The sequence below is a fragment of the Hippopotamus amphibius genome, chromosome 4 (assembly GCF_030028045.1).
Source record: "Hippopotamus amphibius kiboko isolate mHipAmp2 chromosome 4, mHipAmp2.hap2, whole genome shotgun sequence".
NCBI classification, from domain to species: Eukaryota; Metazoa; Chordata; class Mammalia; order Artiodactyla; family Hippopotamidae; genus Hippopotamus; species Hippopotamus amphibius.
In genome coordinates, this window is record NC_080189.1 from 75719407 (window position 1) to 75742930 (window position 23524).

At 52.6% G+C, this 23524-nt stretch overlaps 1 protein-coding gene across 2 annotated transcripts in view; it reads left to right on the forward strand.

Moving 5' to 3' along the window:
• Positions 1 to 23524, forward strand: part of TNS3 (tensin 3) — a 246418-nt gene that overhangs the window by 55080 nt on the left and 167814 nt on the right. For both annotated transcript variants that reach the window (XM_057731401.1, XM_057731399.1), the window contains one exon: positions 4220 to 4257. The gene's annotated coding sequence lies outside the window, so the exon portion shown is untranslated. The remainder of the gene's footprint in view (positions 1 to 4219; positions 4258 to 23524) is intronic.

Sequence of the window (23524 nt, forward strand, 5' to 3'; positions counted from 1 at the left end):
CTAGTTGTGGCTACTCTTCGTTGTGGTGCGCAGGCTTCTCATTGCGGTGGCTTCTCTTGTTGCAGAGCATGGGCCGTAGATGCATAGGCTTCAGCAGTTGCAGCACGTGGGCTTCAGCAGTTGCAGCACATGGGCTTCAGTAGTTGTGGCACACGGGCTCAGTAGTTGTGCCTTGCGAGCTCTAGAGCACAGGCTCAGTAGTTGTGCCGCACGCAGGCTCAGCTGCTCCATGGCATGTGGAATCTTCCCGGACCAGGGAGCAAACCCGTGTCCAGTGCATTGGCAGGTGGATTCTTAATCACTGTGCCACCAGGGAAGTCCTGTATGGTATCATTTACATGTGGAATCTGTAAAAGAAGAAACTCATTGGAACAGAAAGTAGGATAGTGGTTGCCAGGGACTGGGAGCTGGAGAAATGGGGAGATGTTGGTCAAAAGGTACAAACTTTCAGTTATAAGAAGAATTAGTTCTGGGAATGTAATGTACAGTGTGGTGACTGTGGTTAACGATACTGTTTTGTATACTTGAAAGTTGCTGAGAGTGTAGATCTTGTGTTCTCACCACACACCCAGAATGGTAGCTATGTGAGGTGATGGATGTGTTAATTGACGTGATTGTGGTAAGTTATTTCACAGCATGTGTGTATATCAAATCATCATGTTGTATGCTTTAAATACATTCAACTTTGTTTGTTAATTATACCTCAGTAAAGCTGGAAAACCAACAAAGAACAAGCTGCCAGTGTTGGCTCCTGAGAAATAGGGGTAGATGAGAGGCTGATTGTCAAAGTAAGTGTGTACATTTTGTCTTTTCATGAAAATTTTTTTCCTCATCTGAAATATGGGCATTTTTCTTTTTTTTTAATACATCTTTATTGGAGTATAACTGTTTTACAATGTTGTGTTAGTTTCTGTTGTACAACAAAGTGAATTGGTTATATATATACATATATCCCCATCATGTACATTTTGGCCTCTGCCATTTTGGGGGGGGGGTGCATTCTGTTGGGGAAGTTCTGGTACTTTCCAGGGCCTTCCTTCTTCCTGAGGGCTGCGCTGCACAGACGGGCAGTCAGCTAAGTAGGCCCCCGCCCTGCGTGGTCCCGCCAGACACTGGCTTCCGAAAGCCGACCTGGAACAGAGAAGGGTCGTATGCTGTTGTCCAGGGAATGACACCCCAGGTCTCACCCACGAGCTCCAGCATCCCATCAGGAATTAGGCAGAAGATCTGTTAGCGCCTTTGTGGGGTGTGGTGACATTTGGTGGTGCCTGTGCAATGAGCGCTGTGATCAGTCTGTGCATGTTGGGTGCTCGGTCTGTTGGCCTCAGTCCCTCCTGTCATGTTGCTGTTCCAAGAAGCTGGTGGTGCACAGCAGATGACACCTTCCCTGGATGAGCTTGGCCTGGTCAGGAGAGATGGATGCACAGAAACTACTTTGAAATGACACAAGACGGGATGGGTGCTGGAGGGAGAAATCCCAGGGGCTCCCGCAACCCTGGGAGGCACTGGGCGGGGCACGGTGGAGGGAGGGAGGGCTTCCTGGTGGAGGAGGCGGTACTCGCACTCAGTCTTGAAGAAGGAAGCCAGTCTGATCCACACAGCAGGTTGTGTGGAGAATTCCAGGCAGAGGCTGGCGCCTGAGGAGGGTGTGAACGAGGTACTGGAGGGAGGGAGGCTGGGAGCACTGGAGGTTGCTTCTGTGCTGAGGAGCTACCCTTGGCACTGTGGGCGACAGGGATTGGAAACCGGGTCTGGACACTGTCCCCTTCAGTGTTTATAGTGTGTCGGAAAGGCAGTGTGCGGCTGGGTGAAAAGTGGGGCAGAGATTGAAGGCAGGACCACGGGAAAGCGTCTTGCCTGGGGCTCTCCACAGCTCCCACAGGCTGAGGGTGAATCGCTACTCTGAGGAAAACCTGAGGGACCATCCATGCTGCTGGCACTTGGGGGAAAGTTCAGAATATTGTGGGGGTCACCTGCTTACATCCCAGGAACAGTGGGTCCACCTCTCAGGACTCCCGCCTTAGCGCTTGGGTGGTTTTTGCGATTCACGCTGATTAGTTAACCTTTGTGAATGTGACGATTTGCCCTGTAGCGGCCTGAGGCTCTCGCGTGGCCCAGTGGGCCGTCCACCGTGAATGTGTCACACCACTGTCGTCATGCTTCTATGGACCACGGCCCCTTATGGATTGAACTGGTTTGTTGACCTGCTGCTGCATAACCAGTTTCCCCCACAGTTAGTGACTTACCGTGACAACGGCTTCTTTCCTGGCTGCTTCTGTGGATTGGGAATTTGGGAGTCACGTGGCTGGGCAGTGCTGACTCAGGGTCTCTTCAGAGGCTGCATCATCTAAAAGCTCTCCTGAGGCTGGAGGGCCCACTTCCAGGGTGGCTCCCTTGCACATCTGGCCGGCAGGGTGGAGCTGGCTGTCGGCTGGGAGGCCTCCGTTCCTTCACGTGAGCCTTCTCCCCAGGGCTGCCTCTGAGGTCGCTCGCCACCCCCCCCCCCCCCGCCATCCTGCCTCGGCACATGACCAGCTCTGTCACTGTGTGAGGGGACTGCACGGGGGCACGGGCACCAGGAGGATCCCTGAGGCCATCGCGGGGCTGACTACCATGGGAGGTGGTGCTTCCGTCCCGGCTGCTGAGCAGACCGCCCTGCTCCATCCAGTGTGTGTGGACGGAGCTTCCTCTGGGGTGGAGTGAAGTCTTCACTTGCATTTCTGCTAATTCTCACTTTCCCAAAGGCCAGAGGGCCCCTCAGCTGCCTTCCTCTCTATCTCAGTCCTTCCTGCTGGCCTCTGGCCCCTGGCTGTCCCTCTGTCTGACATTTTATTCTGGTGTGAAAGCCTCCTTTATTCCAATGGCCAGCCTATCTCAATTAGAAAATCACTCATCGCCTTTGCGGGGGTGGACCCATTAGAAGATGCAGAATAAACATTTGTTTTGTGAATAATTTCACACACCTAAGTTGCATAGAAAGAGTTCAAAAAATAGATCTTGCAAAGATAACAACCCTGGCTGTTCTCTGCTGGAGTTCCAGGGCACCCAGCCACCAACTGTTTTACTTTGTTACTTTGTTTCACCCTCACTCAGTCCCAGGTGTGCTATGAGTGCAGGCTTTCTCTCCCCAGCTCACAGACTAGAGAGGGAAGATCTGGGGTGGAGGGTTGGTGGTGTTGGTGGTGGTGCTGAATAGTTTGGGCCTCAAGGCTCTGACCAGATTTGGGGCCCACCTCCCTTGAATGACTCCATTTTGGCATTGTGATGACCCGGGGAGAGGAAAGAGGCCCAGAGAGGTCCCTGGTCCTGCCTAGGGCAGCCCAGCTGGACAGGGCCAGGAAGCCCCCAGGTCCCATGTCCCCAAGCCCTGGTCCCTGTTCCCCATCCCACAGCTGCCCCACGGGTTCACCAGATAGATGCCTGCTTGGAGCCCACGTGGGAGCCTGCGCGGGGCTTATTTGGTGCCGCTGCTTCTTTCTTGCTCTGTCTCCCTGTCCTGCTGTCTCTGCCTGGAAGCATGGCCTGCAGGCCCCTGTGCCCTGAGCCATCGTGGTGCGGGGGTGGGGAGACGTTCATGTCCTGTCAGCACAGCTGCAGCCTCTGGAGGGCGGGTCTGTGAAATACACATTGGTTCCGGCTCTGTCTGCATTGTTAGGGCCTCAGAACCAACCCCTGTCTTTCTCAGTCCACACAATGGCCTGGGCTGAAGGATCGCCCGCAGGAATTTAGACGTGGATTTGTTCGGACAGTCAGTTCTTAGGTTGCCCGGAAGTGGAAGGAATGGGGACCTCAAATGTCCAATTTCTCACTAATTTAAAGGCGCCAGTCCTGAGCCTTCCGGGGCATTTTCAAGTTTCTCTCCTGTCTTCAGGGAGAAGCTGTAATTTCTAGGCAAACACTGATGTTCTCTACTGCTCAGATTCACTGCCTTTCTCCTTCAAGGCCCTGATTTGGCCGCCTGAACCCCTGGAAAAGCCAGTGTGTCTGTAACTGCTCCCCAGAGTCCCCACCTGCACCATCTGGGCCGTTGCTGACACTGCAGAGACGGCTGAGTTCTTGGACACCATGTCCATCCACCCCACCCTGTTGAACTCCGCGTTGCATCCTAAGTGGAAAAACCTCCCTCAGTCTGGACTTTCTCAAAGGTTGAGGGTTTGGAGCTGTAAAAAGTATTGAGAGACTGCTCAACACACCCACATTCTTTCTCCTTCTCTTGCAGCCTGCAAGTATTCCTGCCACAAGAAATGTGAAGCCAAGGTAAGCGTTGCATTGCTTTCCCATGGGGCTTCTGGAGCTGAATTGGCCCGTGTTGAATGATGCGCATGGGCGGGGACTGCTTTGGACGGTGGCCACAGATATGGAACTCTTAAGAAATGGCTGCTAGATGCTTTTTGATAGGGTATATAGTTTTCATCTGAAGAATAAGTTGAGGAGCTATGAAATCCATGTTTTTAATTATAGAAAAATAACTCTTTAAGAATTTGGTTTCAGATAAGAATTGGTAATTTTGTCCTGGCTGTGTCACAGCCCTTTCTCCATGACAAATGATCCCTTCTTTCTCATCACATCGACGTGCTGCTTTTTTATGGCAGAGAGGGTGTGGGGATAGGGTCTAGGGCACATGCCTGGCCTTGAGGATTTTTCTGGCTTCTTTTTTGAGGGTAGTTTGTAGATGGGTTGGGGTTTTCAGGCTGCCATGGAAGTCTGGGGACCCTGAATCACAGTAGCTGTCTTGCATTTGTGCATTCCCTGGAAGGGCTAAATTGCTGGGTGGTCCCACGAAGCGCTTGAGGCCTGGGCGTGCTGAGTTGGGTTAGGGCTTTGATTAGTGGGGAATGAGGAGGCCTGGCAATGGCAAAGGAAGCTGTAGGCTGCTCTAGACGGGCCCTGGTTTTCTACGCAGGTCCTGGCGTCTGCACCTCTCCCACTTTCCAGGTAGGATGTTACCTGCAGCCCATGTATTGCCCCTTGCTGACTGGCTGGCCCCACCTTTATGGGACTCCCTCAGGTGCCCTGCAGGCTGCCCTTGTGGCTGGAGGTGCAGGGAGTTGGGGTTTTAGAGAGTCTTGCAATTTTGTTGCTGCTCTGGACCTCACGGGGCAGCCTTTCCTGAGACCTTCCGTCGGGTCCTTGGGCTCTGGGCGTAAGGAACGTTCGCTGGAGGCAGGCTTCGGGGAACTGTGGGCTGGCTTCACGTGCGTGCTCTCTGTGTTTGAGGACCAGGATCCTGGTGTCCTCCACTCTCCCCACCACACACACAGGCATGCACATGCGGGCACGCCACATTCATACGTGCCCACACAGTCCACACTCACACAGGCACATACACACTTCACATGTGCACACGGTTTACCCACACGGGCACACGTACACACAGATGCAGACACACAAAGCTGGAAAAATGACAGGTGGGTCTAGCCCTGCTTTTTTTCAAGAAAGAGATGAAATGACTTTTCTTAGGAAACTTTGCGTTGTGGAGCCTTTGGGATGCATGCGGAAGTGGCGAGGTTAGGATGGAGCTCTGTGTGGCACGGTCATCCGGCCCCCAGGCTGGCACCCTCCTGCCCCCCTCTCTTCTGAAATGTCACATGATGTATGTTTTAGACGTTTCAAGATCAGGCCTCGTGGTGGGGGTTTGGGGCATTTCTGCTGTCACTTCTGGTCGCACTGTGGAGAAGGCTTCCCCTTTCCGTCCAGGGCCAGGCGTTCTTGCTCACACTCACCCCTGGGCGTGACTGATTTCTGATCTTGGTTATTTTAGGTCTGCTTTACCCACAGATATGCTCGTCTCTCCAGTGTGCTGTATACTTTAAACCTAAGCGATTGTGTCAGAGCAGAGATTCTGGTATGCAGTGGAGGTGGGGAAGATGCCACCTGGGGAACATTTCAGATTTCCGAGAGGGTTTCTCCCGTCTGCCTCGCGAGGGTTTGGATGCGCCCCCAGCCCGAGGGTCCCAGCTGCAGCGAGCCTTGTCCTGCAGAGCTTGTGCCGCCTCGTCCCTGTGGGGCAGACAGAGGTGGGGGCCACCCCCAGCGCCCGGCTTGTGCTGTGTCGTCCTGCACGTGTGTGCCTGTGTGCGTGCCAGTGCTTGCGTGGGTGTGCATTGTGTGCGTGTGCCTGTGTGTGCCTCCTCCTGTGGCACTCTGGCTGGCCCAGCCACTCTTGACCCGCAGCTGCAGACTGAGCCCTGCGGCTCTTGGCACCGTTACTCAAAGGGGGCCTGGTGCCGGCTACTTAGGGGATTGAATTCTTTGGCTCAAAGAATATTCCAAAAGTCTTAACTATCACTGATTATGGCATTTCTAGCCATAGTAATTGGCAGTTTGCTAAGGATAGATAAGCTTTTATTCTTATTAGATCATGGTAGAGAGGGAAAAGTATCCGTATTCATGTTTTTGGATAATGCAGCTTTGAATGGCAGGAGAGAATGCGGCAATAACAAAGACTCTTCTTATTCTAGAACTATAATGCCGTTGCTGCTGAGCAGACGAGGGCCATAAATTCTCAGCCACCCCTGGAGATAAGCATGGGGGGTAGGGCAGCTCTGTCTCCCAGGACTGAGCTGAAATGAGGCTCCCCTAGACGGCTGGGTCCTTGATCACGGCACGCCTGTGCCTAACTGCGCGTGCCTGGACTTCTTTGGACACTGAGAAAGCTTAGTTGAAGCTTTGGTCCAAAACACAGGCTTTGGCCTAATATCCGGCCCGTCCATCCGCTCACTGACTTGGGAATGGTGTGGGCTGTGGGTCCCCTCTGTGCTGGGAGCACTGGGGGAGAGGGCACAGCATGCTCCCCAGAGCACGTTAGTGTGCAGTGAACCCTGTTGGCGCTGTCATCGCCCTGCTGCTGCCAGGACCACCGTCAGCGGCTCCCGACCAGGCCCGGGATGTCCCCTTGGTAGAGCGGGAGGTTTGGAAGGAGAGAGCTATCCTGCAGAAAAGGGGCTGAGCCATGGACGGGGGGCTGGGGCAGGGAAATGGAGCATTGAGCTAACACCGAGGTCGCTGGCTTCCTGGCCATTGGGCAGTATGTCCCCTCAGGTGAGGCCATTCGGTCCGAGGGCACACGGAGGCAGAGACCTGGGCTTGCATCCTTCTTGTCTGCTGAAGCAAGTCCAGTTCCCCTGAGCCTCAGTTTCTTCATTAAATGGGTGAATAATACTTCTACAATCCACCTGAAACAGCTTGCTTTTCGTTGTTAATTATGGTAGTAGTAATTATTTAAATTTTAGGGAAGCGGAACAATTTATGTGTAATGACTGGAAAGTTTGGAATTCCAGATATCTTGCTCCCTGGGAGGCTTTGCTTGTTCATGGGTGCCACGTGAGCTGTTTGGGTATCGTGACTTGGTTTTTTCCTGGCCCCTGGTTGACTCACTGGCAAGAGAAAAAAGGAAGTAGGAGAAATAAAGCTGTTTCAGGAAGGCAGATGATGGTGAGGAGACATGTGGGCGATGAGGTCGCTGGTGGGGCCCCCTGAGATGTGGCAGAGGTGGAGTTCCTTGAGCTTTGGTGAGTGGGTGGGAGTTCTGTACCTCTGATATGCTTTTGCAAATGTAAGGCCCCACGTAGGGGCTGAACAGTGAGTTGGAACCGAACGCACACGCGGTGTGGAGCAGCCCACTCTGCCCTGAGCTGCCTGCCACCGGCTCAGAGAGTGTCCTCGGACCCCCTTTGGTGTGTCCCCGGCCTGCACAGCACGCTGCCCGGAGCCAGCTCTCCTCTCCTCTTTCTGAGCCTGTTTTGATTGGCACCTCGTTGGTAATAAAGACCAGGACTACAGGTGCTGCCTGCCTGGTTTCAGGACAGGAGAGGATTCCCGGGCTCTGCCCAACCTCTGGCTTCTACAGGGGCCTCTTCTTCCCCTGTCCCTGCTGTGGCCGTCACATGGTGGCTGAGCTGGGAGCCGCTGCCCACTTCCACCTCCCAAAGAAGCAGAATTCCACCGTGTGAGGCAGATATAACTCTGGGGGACCCCAGGACCTCTGGGGCCTCTCCTGCCACGGGACCCCTGCAAGATCTGCTGTCATCACCTCCTCTACCATGCTGGCCCCTCAGCCCAGCGACTCCAGGCTCTGGCTGTGGCTGGAGCAAGAGCTGCAGTGACCTTATGAGACAGGCTGTCATCAGATGGCATCTCTGTGCCATTGGAGGGACGAGGCCCAGAGCCTATGACTTCCTCCTCATAGACCACCCGAGCTGTTTCTCCTGGGTGTCAGCAGGTACCCGCTGGCTTAACTCATGAGTTTTGACCATTAACTTATATGTCTGATCGTTCACCTTTGTCTTCAGACGGCTCTCCGAATTAATAAGGGCAACAGCTTCCCTTTTGGGACCTGCTGTGTCCCAGTTTTTGTCGGTCAGCCCTTCCTTTCTTTGGATGAGCAAACAGAGACCCTGGTGGTGAAATGACTTACCCACTGTCACCTGGCATCCAGGTGCCAGCGTTCAAGGGCATTGGACTTCCAAGTTCAGGTTTTTGCTGCCCTGTGTATTTTTGCTCTTCACCGATCAGCCCTGGAGCTGACATGGGCCCGTGTGCCTGGTGCAGCTGCTCTGATGCCTCCAGAACCCGCCTTGGGAACTCCAGCCCCGCGGCTGGCTTCCCTGAAACACCCACCTGTAGGCACGGGCGAGGCTCCCCCTTGGCTGGGGGTCGAGGCCTTCCCTGTCCTGCATCTCCTTTCTCTGCCACGCAGGATGCCCTGCGGATCCACACCCCCTGCCTGCCCCCTCTCACACGGCTCTGCTCACATCACGTCCATGATGTCTTCTAAGACCCCAGCCCTCCCTGGAGACACAGGCCGGAGCAGCTCCCGTTGGCCGTGCTGGGCCTGTGCTGGCCGGTGGGCGTGTGCACGCCTGATGGCCTTGCCCCTGGAGCTCGGAGACAGAGGAGGTGGAGGAGCTGCCCTGCCCGAGTGTTCAGCCCCCAACCATGGGGGGCCCTGCACTGCCTCATTTTCATGTCCAGATCTTACCATCCCTCGAGGCCCTTAAGCCCTTGCTCCCCAGAAGCCCACCAGCCAGCGCCGATCTGGGCAAAGCGCCCCACCCTTCCCGGCTCCCTGCCTGCTCTGCCTTCAGGGGCGTTTGGTGAAGGCATGGGGTAGTCTGCCTTTACCTCCCCACAGGATGTTGCTGGTGGCCTTTCTTTCCTGGGACACAAATCCTTTCCTGGGGACAAATGGCCTGAATTAGTAAAAAGGAAAGAGTGAGAGTTTTTTCATAAAACTCCTGTGGCCCCATCCTGCTGGCCACCTTCACTCCCAAGACAGCTCCAAGACCCCACAATCAACACCCCTTTTCAGGCCCAGATTATCTGGGATTTGAAAACATTAATTCCCATACAAAGAAAACTGCCATATTGCTGTAAAATAGCACTCTCCTAGAGCAGCTGCACGTGGCTTGCTGAGTGAAGAGCAGACCCAGAACCCCCGGTAGGAATTTGCATGTGGGGCTGTTCCCCAGACTCGAGCACAGAGCCTGTGAGGGTCTGTGTGTTTATCACCCCAGGCCCCCACGTACACAGGCAGCCTGAGAGTCTTATTTGAAACACAGTGGGTGGTTGTAACCCAACAGGGTGGTTTTGGGGTGACATGCGATCGGATAGCTAGGTATCTAGCCAGTGACTGGCTTCTAACATGTGCCCAGAAGGAACAGAAATCAGCTGTGGTGTTGAGGGGTCATGAATAACTTGCTGAGCCTTTGCTTGTCTATCTTTGATCGTCACAACCTCCCTCGGAGGTCATTGTGTCCTTGCCCCAGCCTTACAGGTGACCCTGGGACTGGAAAGACTTACACCGCGCGCCTGGCGATGGGACCTGAGAGCCATGTCCTTCCCCCGCCTGAGCTGCAGACCCTGGCCCGGCCTCTCTGTCCTCTCAGCAAATGTTTACACGTCCCTTCTCTCCTCCTCCCACTCCTTGCACTAAGGGAAGAGGTGGTTAATTTTTAAACTGCCCAATTCAACAAACGTTTCCTGATTTGCTGTCGGCCAGGCTCCTAGCTGGGTGCCCAGATGGAGCTCGCCGACCACAGTTCCATTTCGGCCTGCCGCCCGTCCAGGACCAATCGGGGAGGCCAGTCCAGGTAGAGGATTCCATTTTTCCACCTGTGGTAGGCAGATGTGTGCTTGTGTTTTGACGTTTGGCTGTCGATGTTTGTTTGTTTTATAGTTAATAATAAAATAATAAAAAAGTGCAAAGAATTGACACACTCACACAGAACCCCTCCTACCATCCACATCCACACAGAGGTGGTGCATTTGTTGCAATCGATGAGCCAGTATTGACGTGTTATTATTAACTGAAGTCCATGGTTTACATTAGGGGCCACTCTTGGTGTTGTTCATTCTGTGGATTTGAACAAATATATAATGACATGTATCCATCATCACAGTATCATGTAGGATAGTTTCACTGCCCTGAAAATCCTCTGTGCTCCACCTGTTCATCCTCCTTCTCCGTAACCCCAGGCAACTGCTGACCTGTTTACGGTCTCCGTAGTTTTGCCTTTTCCAGGATGTTGTATAGTTAGAAGCACACATTAGGTAGCCTTTTCAGACTGGCTTCTTTCACTCAGTGATATATATTTAAGTTTCCTCCATGTCTTTTATTTTATTTTATTATTTTTTAAAATTAATTATTTTGGCCACGTTACGTCTTTGTTGCCTCACATGGGCTTTCTCTAGTTGTGGTGAGTGGGGGCTGCTGTTCGTTGCCATGTGCAGGCTTCTTTCTGCGGTGGCTTCTCTTGTTGTGGAGCACAGGCTCAGTAGTTGTGGCTCGTGGGCTTAGTTGCTCCGCGGCATGTGGGATCTTCCTGGACCAGGGATCGAACCCGTGTCCCCTGCATTGGCAGGTGGATTCTTAACCACTGCGCCACCAGGGAAGTCCCCCCTCCATGTCTTTTCATGGCCTGATAGCGCCTTTCTTTTTAGTGCTGAGGAACATTTCATTGTCTGGGTGGACCACGGTTTATTTATCCGTTCACCCACTGAAGGACATCTTGGTGGCTTCCCAGTCTTGTTTTTTATTTTTGCAAGTTGTCAAAGGAGTCAGAAGAGCCATTAAGCTCTGGTAAGTTCTGCACTTCTGGGCATTTTTGTATCTTTTCCCATAAGATCCCTTTTCTGGTAGGCTGTCCTCATGGATCTTTTTTTGACTTATTACAATTAGAAGAAAAGTTACTTCACACATTTCACGTTGCTAAAGGTACATTCATGGCTGAGGCTGTTGTCCCGCTGGAAACTGTTACTCTGTGGCCAGAGTTTGGGGAACGTCCCCACATGTGAATTCCTACCCAGGGGGTTCTGGGTCTGCTCTTCAGTCAGAAAGCCATGTGCAGCTGCTCTTGGAAAGTGCGATTTTATATCAATATGGCAGTTTTCTTTGTGTGGAAATTAATGTTTTCAAATCCCAGATAGTTTGGGCCTGAGCAGGGGTGGTAATTGTGGGGTCTCGGAGCTAGCTTGGGCTTGAAGTTGGCCAGCGGGATGGAGCCACTGTAACCCGGAGAGGCTCGTTCCCTGAGCAACACTGCTATGGGTGGTTCTGGAGCCTCCTCTTATTGGCACTTCTCTGTGCTGGGGCCTTACCAGACCCTGCTGGGTACTGGACGGGCCGGCAGGCACTGTGTTCATTTCATACGGGAGGAAACAGAGGCTGCTGAAGCCGGTGGTGGCGTGTGTCCAGGAGACAGGACCGAGTGGTTATGTAGTTGACAGTCTAACTCCTTTAAGACTGATTTGCTCTCTAGTGCAGCCTAAATTTAAGCTATATTTATGTAGGATTCACTAGTCCTTCCCCTAAAAAACTCAGACAGGAATTATAATCTCCTTTGGAAATATGCTTATTTTAAAGAAACCATGTAATTGAAAAATATGCCCTTCTGTTTTCCCTACATCGCCGCTTTCATTCCACATCATGTAGTGGCTAATAAGGCACCTCCACACATCCTTAACATGAACCTGCCCTCACCTGCTGCACATTTGACCTTCTGGCTAGTTGCCTAAGGGGCAGGGGTCCTCCATCCTGAGCAGGTCGCGGGGAGGGCAGCAGGAGGAACCCTGCACATTGTTATTTAGACCAGGGCATCGGCGGTGCCCTGGGAACATACTTCTGAGCCACATCCTTCTCACTCCAGCCCGACTCCCCTGCAGCCAAACCCGTGAGTGGGTGGGGGATCCACTGGGGCCACTTGTCACAAATTCTCGGTTGGCGACATCGCCTGTGAGGGGAGGGGTGCCTGAGCCTGGGCGTTGCTCAAGTTTCCCAGAATAGCTTTTGACATTCTGGGAACATGTGTTTTTGTGACTTCATTGGTGGCGGGGCTCCGTGCTTTGGGTGAGGACTTGCTGTTTGGTGAATCTGGTGATCGATCATGAGCGTGATGCCAGAAAGCTGTGCAGGTTGCCCCTGCCGGCAGTCGTACCTTTCCCCCAGGACTTGACTCCGATCCTGGAGTTGCAACAGGGTTTCAGTTCTGTCAGTTTTGTTTTAGTTAATAACACAATTACTGGAATACGTGTATCGTGTCTCAAGGTGACTTCTGAAGAGCTGCAGTCATTGAAGTGTGTATATTCGGGAAGATTCCTTCAAAAACAGCCCTTCCTTGCACCATCATCTTCAACCAGTGCATCTTATGGTCCTTTATAGAGGGACCACTTGGGTGAGGCCCCCATGACGAATTAGCCATTGCCCTGTGTCCCCCACATCTGCAGGACTTGGGGGGTCCGGAGGAATGATAGCGGTAATGTTTTGAAATATATTTAGCAAATTGGTCCCAGTTAAGTATTGGAGCCTCCTTGTGCAAAGGGGACTTCGTTATACAGGAGGTGATCAAATGCAGTCGAGCAAGCCCGCTCGCTGAGGCCGAGACGGGAGGGGACAGGCGCCTGCCTGCAGGGCGTCAGGAGGGTGCCAGCTGACCCACACAGCTGGGCTCTGGTGACAGAGCAAGGGCACCCAGGACTGCAGGGCCCCTCGATTCAAAGCAGACGGCACTCTTGTGATGAGAGTAACCAAGGTGTGTGTGTTTGTCCTGGGTCAGACAGCAGGGCGGGAGCCCGGCCACCTTGTGGAGGAAGAGTTGTCCTGGGGCCAGGCTGCTGTGAGCCCCTGTCACTCAAATATAGACAAAAACAAGAAAAAGCACCCAGTGACTGTTTCCCTCCTCTATGAGTGTAAGTGACTGGATTCACTGGTTCATGAAATTCTGTAATAGATGATTATTTCCCTGCACCTGCACTCTTTTTGGGAGAATAAAAGTAGAAAATGGAAGTTTCCACACGTAGCTGTCAGAAGCAGCTCCAAAAGCCATGAGACCCGCAGGAGAAGGGGCCCTTGGACCTGGGTCTGGGTTCTGATGGCCCCGTGGTAGCTCCGTGACCCTGGGTGTCTCCATCTGCAAATGGAGTAAAGCAGCGCGTCCCGCCGGCCCTGGCCCGCGCTCTAGACGCGGGAGCGTCTGCTCCGTGGATTGGCAGTTGGTCCTCGTGGTACCCTTCTTCCGTGCGTGTGATGTCTGTTCTGGGGCCTAGCGTGCTGTCTCCGAAGGGGCAGTTTCCAGGGACTTCCCTGGCGATTTTCGGGGTGAACTCCAGCTCTCTCCGGTGATATGTCCTGCCCGGTAGAGGAGGTTCAAGCCAGTTCCTATTCTCCGAGGTCACCTCTCTGCTGCCCTTTCCCTCTGTTGCCTCCCAAGCACTACGTTCAGGCTGGGAGGGGTGACAGAACTCTGCACGACTTCATTATCCACTGTCCCTTGTGGGGAGGACACGCTGGTGGGCCTTGGGGACCTCTGCAGGCCTCGTGTGCAGGGCGCTGGCTTTGGACCCGTTCCCACCATACCTCTGGACACCCGGTGCCCCACCCCTCCCGCCTCCGAGCATGTGTGTCTGTGGACAGCACCGCCACCTGGGTGAGGGCCCCTGAGGACAGAGGGCCAGCACTGAGGTCCGGACCCGGAACGCAGCTCGGCCACCTCTGGTGGTGACCGTTGTGTGTCTGGGGGTGTTTCCCAGGGGTCTCTGTTGGCATCTTTGCGCCTCTCATTTGAAATTGCTCACAGTTGTACATGGAGAAGGACATTTCTCATCGAGTTGCTGGTTTTATTTTTGTGGAGCTACTTCCGGAGGATAGGTTTCATATTTAAAAAACCCATTTCTCCTTTTACATTTTTAGCAGCAGGATGGAAATAATCAACTAAACGTTTGAGTCCCCACCTTCATATTTTAATTTGTAAAATGAAACTCCAGTTGCACTCTGTGCTTTGTTTTTCTCTAGTAAAGCTATTTATTTTGAGCAGGGATTCAGGAAGTGCCTGCTTCCCATTTTCCTTCAAGCACAGAAATAACTCCTGGGATGCCCTCTGGTCACCTCTGGGTGCAGCCGGCACAGCTCATTTTTGTGTGTTTTTAGACATTTTGACTCCGGCCTTCTCATGTACCCTGTGAATCTCTGCACCTTTCAACTCCTGAGTCCCCCAGGAACTTCCGGAGCCGCAGGCCTCCCCCTCTGTTCTAACAGAGCTGGGCACTGGGCTCTGGGTTGTCAGCCTCTCCCTTCCCCTGCTCAGACCATCTTTTTTTTTTTTTTTTAATTTTTAATTTATTTTTGGCTGCGTTGGGTCTTTGTTGCTGCACGTGGGCTTTCTCTAGTTGTGGTGCGCGGGGCTACTGTTCATTGCGGTGCACGGGCTCTAGGCACGTGGGCTTCAGTAGTTGTGGCACTCAGGCTCAGTAGTTGTGGCTCGAGAGCTCTAGAGTGCAGGCTTAGTTGCTCTGCGGCATGTGGGATCTTCCTAGACCAGGGATGGAACCCGTGTCCCCTGCGTTGGCAAGTGGATTCTTAACAACTATGCCACCAGGGAAGTCCCTCAGACCATCTTTAAAATAAATTCACAATAGCTTCTTTTTGGAGGGTGGGAGATAGACTGCCTGAACGGCTCGCACAGGCTATGAAGTCAGAAATTCTGATTCCAGAGTCTTTATCTAGAACCGTTTGTCCTTTCAGAGGTTTTCTTCTTTACTTTTAACGTGTTTTTTGGGGGAGTTGCCTGGCCAGAGGAGGCCTGTTGGAAGCTTAGTGGTGCCCAGCGAGGGTGGAGGGGCTGGTTCCGGCGGAGGAGGCAGCAGGAAGGAATTTGTGGGCATTTGAGGGAAGAAGTGGCAGATAGGATTGGCGTCCTGGTTAGAGGTGGACAGGGTTGCCGGCAGTTCTTAGGCTTTCCGTTTGGGATTCTGGGTGGAGAGTGACCCCATTAGCAGGATTTTGTAAACGTGGGGGGAGGTTTAGCTTCATCAGGGTGAACTCCTGTGGGTTTAGTGGAACGTATTCATGTGGACATTCGGAGTGAGCTAGCTGACCCTATACAGCCTAATGCTGAGTTTTAAAATTTTTCCTCTAGGGTTTGATGATAAGTTACGAGCTATTAAAATTTGTAATTTTTTTCCTTTTCTTGTCAGCCCTTCCCTGGAGCAAAGGATAATTGGGGAAAACCAGAGTATTCACTGTACTATTCTTAGACACTTTATACAAAACATTTGGGGGAAATGTCCTTGGTATTCATTCCCCTTTGTGATGCGTACTATTTCCGTCCTTAAAAACTGTTGTTTCTGTTTGTGCCTTTTCTTCCTTTCTTCTTGGTAACAAGAGGGAGGGTGTTAAAAAGTCATGGGGTGTCATATCATTTCTAAGCTCTTCTCTTAAGGAAAGCAAAAGCACACAGTGTATTTGTCCTGAATTTTTCGCGCAGCTCCTGGTTCTGTTTCTCCTGGCTCCACCCACCTTGCTGGTCTGGTTGAGTTGTTCAGGCCTGAGGGAGGGGGTCCTTATTCCAGGCTGCTGTTTGCAAAGACATCTTAGCCATGCAGGTGTTCCTATGAAGTGAGAGAGAAGGAAGGAGCTTGGTGCCTGGTGCTGGGGAGAAGGGGGTAGGGAGGGGCTTGGTGGGGGGAGGGGAGAGGGCCTTAGTGGGAAGAGAGGGGAGGAGAGGTCTTGATGGGAGGAGGGGGCTTGGTCTGCCAGCAAGCACATCTATCTTATTTGTGGGTCTCCTGAAGAAGGAGTCTCTGGTCCGGCCATGAAGTAGGGCCATGGCCAGATAGAAAGGGAGAGGTGGGCTTTCTCAGCAGGGGATCCAGCCTGAGGGGCCTTAGGGGGTGAGGTGACCTTGGGTCCTTGTGGATGGAGAAGGGGAGGTGAGGGCAGAGTGGAGCAGCAGTGCCGGGTCCGACGCTGTGCTGGGTCCGTGAGGTCCAGGGAGGCTGGGTGCCGTGTGCAGCCTGACTGCCTCGAGTCAGCATGCACCCTGGCGTGGGGTTGCTTCCTCCTTGGGGCACCTCTGTGATAGGAAGGACCCCCACCTTTCTGGGGGTGACAGGAGCAGCCCCCGAGAAGGACGCATACAGCTGTCCCGTAGAGTACTGACTGGTGTGGGCGTGGGGGCCAGAGCAACACAGGAGCAAGCAGAGCAGGCTGCTTGGAGGCGGCGTTCCTGCCCTCCTGCTGGGAGTCCCTGGGAACGTTCTGCCACAGGTGCTTGGGTCCCATCCAGTGGTCCCCATGCACCTTCTGGTCAGTTAGGGTTTTAACCTTTATTCTGAGCATGAACAAACCAATGTGGTCCTGAATTTGCCAGGACCACTGGTTGAGTTGTTTTTTCAACAGTAACGGTCAAACGTGCTATCTAAACATGTCCTTCCCAGAAGCACTTGGAATTCTGGGGAGCCACGGGGTCCGAACAGTCATGGGCCTTGCCGTGGGACAGCACCTCTGATTTCCTCCCCGCTCCCAGGCCCGTCGTGGTGAACAGGGAGGTGCCCTCCTATCGCCCATTGAATGTGATTACGGAGGCAGCCTTGCTGCTGCAGCTGCATCATCAGGAATGCAGTCTGCTCATTGCTGTGGGATGTCTGTGTCAGGAGAGGCAGACAGAATCCTCCCAGCCCAACAAGATGGTCATCTCCCTTGCAATCTGATAGTGCATATTTTACATACTCACTTTCTCAAAGCCTTTCCTGGTATCTCTAGGTTCACAGCCCCACTGTAAGGTGGTGGTATCCCCATTTCACAGCCGAGGAAGACTGAGTTCAGAGAGCAAGGGCTACCTGAGGCCATCAGGCCAACTGGGAGAGAGCAGGGGGCACTCCATAATGTAATGTCAGTCTCTGAAGCAGAGTCCTAAGCTTTTTCTCTTCTATTCATAGCTGACTCTGTGGCACTTGAAACTAAGTATATATTTTAAAATAAACTTTTGTTTAAACTTGAAGCATGCATTCAGAAAAATCTCTTATCGTAAGTGTCCAGCCTGATGTGTTATGATGGTGGACGCATCTGTGTCATCACATCACAGGTGGGGAGATGAAGCGTGCCCGGCACCCTGCAGTCCTCCTGTGCCACTGTGGACCTCCACCCGCCTGCACCCAGGTTAGGTTTGCTGGCCTTTGCACTTGAAGCAGGTGGACTCCCAGAGTACACACTCTCTCACCCATCTTTCTTGTTCCACTGATAGCATCTGAGCACCTCCTCTGTCACCTCGTGGTATGCCCTGTGCTTTTTAAAGTGCCAATGTAGAGCTGTTTTTCTCCACTCTCCATGCCCATTGGGACACAGTGAAGGGTGGCACTCTTCTGCCATGTGTGGGGTTCTTGATTCCCAACATGCTAGCCCTCCTTCACCTCCCTGCCCTTTGTCTCTGCTCCCTCCTAGTGGGGGTGCGGCAAAGTCACCTAAAGAGCCCCGTGATGCTTTCACCTTTGAAGACACAACCTACTGCACTCCACCGCAGGGAAGCACTGGAAATAGTGTGCAAACGTTGTTGTAGAGGTAACTGGCCATCTCTTCTAATTAGTTCAAATATAATCTGTTCATCAACATGGGTATATTGATTGATTATTTATTTATTTATTTATTTATTTATGGCTGCTTTGGGTCTTTGTTGCTGCTCACAGGGTTTCTCTAGTTGTGGCAAGCAGGGGCTACTCTTTGTTGTGGTGTGCAGCTTCTCAGTGCAGTGGCTTCTCTTGTTGCAGAGTATGGGCTCTAGGTGCACAGGCTTCAGTAGGTGCAGCATGCGGGCCCAGTAGTTGTGGCATGAGGGCCCTAGAGGCTCCACCGCATGTGGGATCTTCCTGGAAAAGAGATCGAACCCATGTCTCCTGCATTGGCAGGCGGATTCTCAACCATCGTGCCTCCAGGGAAGTCCCGGGTATGTTGATTATTATTAATTACCAATCACTTGTGACACATTTCCAGGCTGATCATGGCATAGCCAGTGAGGAATGATTCTGAATGGGAGACCTGGACTTTTCTCGTGGAAATGGATCCAGTAATTTTGGTGTAGTTAAATCTCGATCCTGAATATAGAAAAATGGTACAAATCAACCGGTTTGCAAGGTGGAAATAGAGACACAGATGTAGAGAACAAACATATGGACACCAAGTGGGGAAAGCAGGGAGGGTTGGTGGGGAATGAATTGGGAGATTGGGATACCAGATTGTACACTCTAAATATATACAGTTTATTGTATGTTAACTGTATCTCAATAAAAGTCCTTAAAAAAAAAAAATCTCGATCCTTGGTGTTTTAAAGGCCTGTAAAAATAAAAACAATTTTTAAAAGACTTCTTTAAGGGAAACTATAATGAAATGATTCCAGTGATTTTCCTTCTCTCTCCTCCGCAGCTCCCCCTTCCCCGGGGGGTGGGGAGGGGACAGGCAGGACCAATAAGGCTTAATTGCATTTGTAGGGCAGTATGTTCTCATGGGGATTAGACAGGCTAAATTGGGCTTTAACGCTCAGTGGGAGAACAGTTTCCTGAGGAATGTGAACCTAATTAGAGATTCCAGGGTCAGGACGGATAAAGTTAAGAAAAAGTGCTTGAAGGAGGCAAATACGTTAATAAAGTCTCGAAGGTCGGCATCTGGGGAGCCGTTCCTTTTTGCATGGGTTCCGTCGTTCTTTGGAGGTTCGTGTTGGACCCCTTGCTGGAGCTCGCCTACCCCAGACTCTCCACCCCAGAGGAGCATGCACAGGCCACCTGCCCAGATCTGCCCGGAGGGCCTTGTGAGAATGGCTGTGTAGCCCTCTCAGGCCTTTGATGGTGGGTGCTACGGGCTGAATGTGCCCCCCACCCCCAAATGCGTAGATCGGAGCACCAGGCCCCAGAATGAGATCCTGTGGGTGGGCCCTGACCCTATACAGCGGATGTCCTTACGAGACGAGATCACACAGAGGGAACCCCAGGTGAGGAGAGAAGGTGGCTTCTACGTGCCAAAGAGAGAGGGCTCAGGAGAAACCAGCCCCGCTGACCCCTTGGTCTCCAACCTCCAGGCTCCTGAACTGAGAGGAAGTACACTTCTATCCTATAAGCCGCCCAGGCTGTGATACTAGTGATGGAGTCCCGAGCCCACTTAAGACAGCTGGTATTTAAGCAGCCTTGCTCTCTTCAGAATGTGGGCCCTAGGGGAGAGGGGGGCTCTCCTCTCCTCATTATTCTACCCCCCTATGTATGATAAATGGTAATAATGGTAATAGAAATAATGGAACTTTTATCTCAGTCATCTGTAATGGGCACATAAAGCATCCTGCTCCTTTATTGATTAGTAAATATAAAATGCAAGAGGTAAAAGCTGTACAATAATACAAGATAAAGATGATAAAGTTTCTGCCCCTTGAGGAGAGGCCCCACCCTCCTCCCACCAGGCTGCTGCTCTGTGCAGAGATGGGGGAGGTGTCATCCCCTCCCCATTCTTGCGAAGGCCCCATGGCCAGTGTACCCGTATCCGTTTCTCAGCATCTGGTTCAGAGCGTGAGATGAAGAAGGTGGGCTGTGACGTAACAGGCTGATGTGGGAAAGGAATTGCTTCAGTATTGATCTCATTGTCAGTTTCCTTCGTAAGGAATCACCTTTGCAAAGATAAAACAGAGGTAAACTTTACTCCAGATTTTGCATAGCCTATGGTAGAATTCAGATTCCTGTGCTGAAGTGATCTTATTGAATGATGCAGTGTGTGCGTAGAGGGATGCCTTTATACTTGGTGTAGCTCGGCAGACTGCCTTGAATCCGGCCTGCGAGCGAGTCGGCTCACCTTGTCTTCTCCGTGTTCGCTCATGCTGCACTTCCATGATGGAGGATGGTTCTACCTCTGCACGTGCGTGCAGTTACTGAATGCACTTTGATAATTGTTGGTAGCTGTCGTTGAGCTGATCCCTCCTTCCAAGACCCTGGCGTGAATCGGATGTGCTCAGGCCGGCTCGATGCCAGCCTGGAGGGATTCGCCTGTGGGCAGAGTGATCTGGGAAACAAGTGGGAGTAGATAGCAAGGAGGAAAGACCAAGCTGGGGACTTTTGTGGTAGCAGCTGAACATGTGGTACGTGCCACACACCCTAGGGCACCGATATCCGTGGGCTTCTGGGGAGCCCATTCACTGGACTCAGCACAGTTGGGATTCCCAACCGTTCCATAGGTTGAACTCTGATTTACTTCTCCGTGCACGCAGTGATGTGCAGGGCACCAGTGACGCACACGTGTTTTTGGAGAAGCTGGTGAGAAAATGTCAGTCTTTATATGGCTTTGTCCAAAGTGAAAAAATGTTTTTCTTCATGAAGAAGCTTTTTTTTTTTTTTTTAAATTAATTTTTGTCTGCCTCGGGTCTTAGTTGAGGCACACAGGATCTTTCGTTGCGGTGCGAGGGCTTCTCTCTAGTTGTGGCACGTGGGTTTTCTCTTCTCTAGTTGCGGCGCACAGGTTCCAGGGCATGTGGCCTCTGTAGTGTGACTCCGGGGTTCCAGAGTGCATGGGCTCTGTAGTCGCGGCATGCAGGTTCTCTAGTTGAGGCATGTGCACTGTATAGTTGTGGCATGTGGGCTTAGTTGCCCTGCAGCATGTGGGATCGAACCCGCGTCCCCTGAATTGCAAGGCGGATTCTTTACCACTGGACCACCAGGGAAGTCCCCAAAGTAAAATATAGTAAGAAACAACGACTACAAAGCTGAGCTCATTGTTTCGTGGTACTCGTGAGGAGGAAAACAAACGGCTGTAAGGCACACGGAGACCCACGCCGCAGTTACTCTCCAGGATTAATCTCCAGAAGTGAGCAGAGCTGGCCTCACCCCCCGGAGATAGAGCCTCGCCCCAGACCCGGGCTCGGCGCTGGGGCATCCACAAAGCACCATGGTTCCCCTGGGAAGGGACGTGCAGGGCTGGGCTTCTGTAGTGTGTTCACACGCTTATACACACACACACACTCACACGTCCCGTTACACACAGTCACGTAGACACACACACACCTCTCACACACTTACCCACACTCTCATCCTTTCACACTCATTCGCACACACTCTTACACGTTCTCACACACTCTCATGTACTTCTTTACACACTCGCTCTCATGCACACACTCTCCACACCCTTACACTCACCCTCTACCCTCCCTCACCCTCACACACTCGTGCTCACCCACACGCCCAGTCCCCGGGGACAGAGTCACTTTGGGTGCCAGGCCCCCTCGCCCCTCCCTGTCCTGCTCACCTGCCCAGCCGCTGGCTTCGGGACAGGTTGCTGATACCAACAGGCAGCGGGCGCCACGTCGCCAGGCGCGCTGGGTGCAGCCCTGTTTGTTTGCGGTTGCCCTTGGTAATGGTGACTCGGCCCCACATGGAGCCGCGACAGGCCATAAAGTGCAGGCGTCTGGGGCCTCCTCTGGGGCTTCCTTAATCACCAGTGGGTGCTGGCTCTGCCTCCTGCCCTGTCCTTCCCACATCCTCCGTCGCCCCTACTCCCGGCTCCTCCTGGTGAGAAAGGGGAGCCGTTCCTATCAGGAGAGGAATGTGGAGTTTGGCCCTGGTGGCTTTGTCTCCTCCCTGGAAGGATCTGCCCACGTGGCCCAGCCTCTTTGGCACTCAGTGCCCTGGGCACCGACGGGACAGGCACCAGCTGCCCGGGTTGTGTGGGCTGATGAGAAGTACCTGCAGGTGCCTTGGCCCTGTTGTGACTGAGCTGCGTGCATCCCCGTGAGGTCGCCCTGCTGGAGGTGGTACAACCCTGTTCTCGTCCCGCTGCCACTGGCTCAGGCCACCGCACAGAGCAGGCAAGGGGCTTGATGAGGGGGGCTCTGCCTGGTCCCTCTGGACACACTGGCCTTGTCCTCGGAGTTGTGGGCATGCTTGGTTTTCAGCTGCATCAGTGAGATGGGGCTGGCCCTGCAGAGGCCGAATGCTTAGGCGGTATCAGCTCCTTCATGCTGAGGTTGGCCAAGGCCACCTGCAGATGACCCAGCGCCCCAGTATTTCCTTTTTTCAAATGAAAATAGCAGAAGACCCAGATGGCACTGTGAGGTGTGTGATCAGAGGTCGCCCTGGAGATGGGCAGAGAAAGCAGGTGAGCTTGCGCCGCCGTCACTGACCCGACCTGAACCTGGGACAGCCGCCCTCAGCGTGGTTACCTGGTGGCTCCATCCCGAGGATGAGCCGCTCGCTGCAGGTCTGAGGGGCGGGTGGAGAGCCTGCGACTGTGTGGGCTCCGGTATTGGACGCTGCCCCTCCAGAGAAGCTGTGCGCTTCTGTCTCTCTGGTCAGGCTGCACACTGCTCACGTCCCTGATGCCGAGCACTTTGGTCCACGTGAGAACATGCTGTGTCCTGACCATTGATTGCTCCGTGGTTCCGCCAGGCTGTGGTCAGCTGCTTCCCTCTTTCTTATTCGAAGGAAAGAAATAAGAAATGTACATGAAAATCTCAACTGTTTTCATGTAGTTCCCATCCTGGGATTTGGTTTGAGCCACATTGAAGGGATGCGTGTCAGTGTGTCCACTTGATGATGTGTCTTTACTAAAGTAGGTGTTTGCAGTTTTTTTAAATTTTATTTTATTTTATTTTTTTGGGGGTACACCAAGTTCAATCATCTGTTTTTTTACACATATCCCCGTATTCCCTCCCTTCCTTGACCCCCCCCCTCGAGTCCCCCCCCCCCCCCCCCCCAGTCCTCTGCAGTTTTTGATGTAAACATTAGTTTTGTCTGTATGGACAGGTTGCTTTGCCCCCAGACCATCTCCTTTTCTCTTAGTTCGTACCTCTTGTGCATTTTCATTTGCAAATTCATTCTAACTCAGGGTCTTTCCTCAGGCATTTGCTGTCTGCATTTTACAACAATGTGTGTAAAAACAGGCAGTAGGGTTTGTAATCGATTCCCGGGACGAGAGGCTTTTTTCTGGCAGGAATGCAGAGAGTTGCTGCTTGACATTTGCTTCCTGAACTGGGGAGTCGGCTCGCCCCACGCCATGCCCCAGCTCACTTTCTAATGAAGAGTACAGTTTATGCAGTTTGTGTTAGTCCGCGTCTCCTTCCCGAGGACTTGTCTGTTTTTGTTTTTGTTTTTTGTTTTTTCATTGTCAGATCTTTGTTGCTGTATGTGGGCTTCTCAGTGCGGTGGCTTTTCTTTTGCAGAGCACGGGCTCTAGGTGCGTGGGCTTCCGTAGTTGCAGCACTCGGGCTTCAATAGTTGTGGCACATGGGCTCAG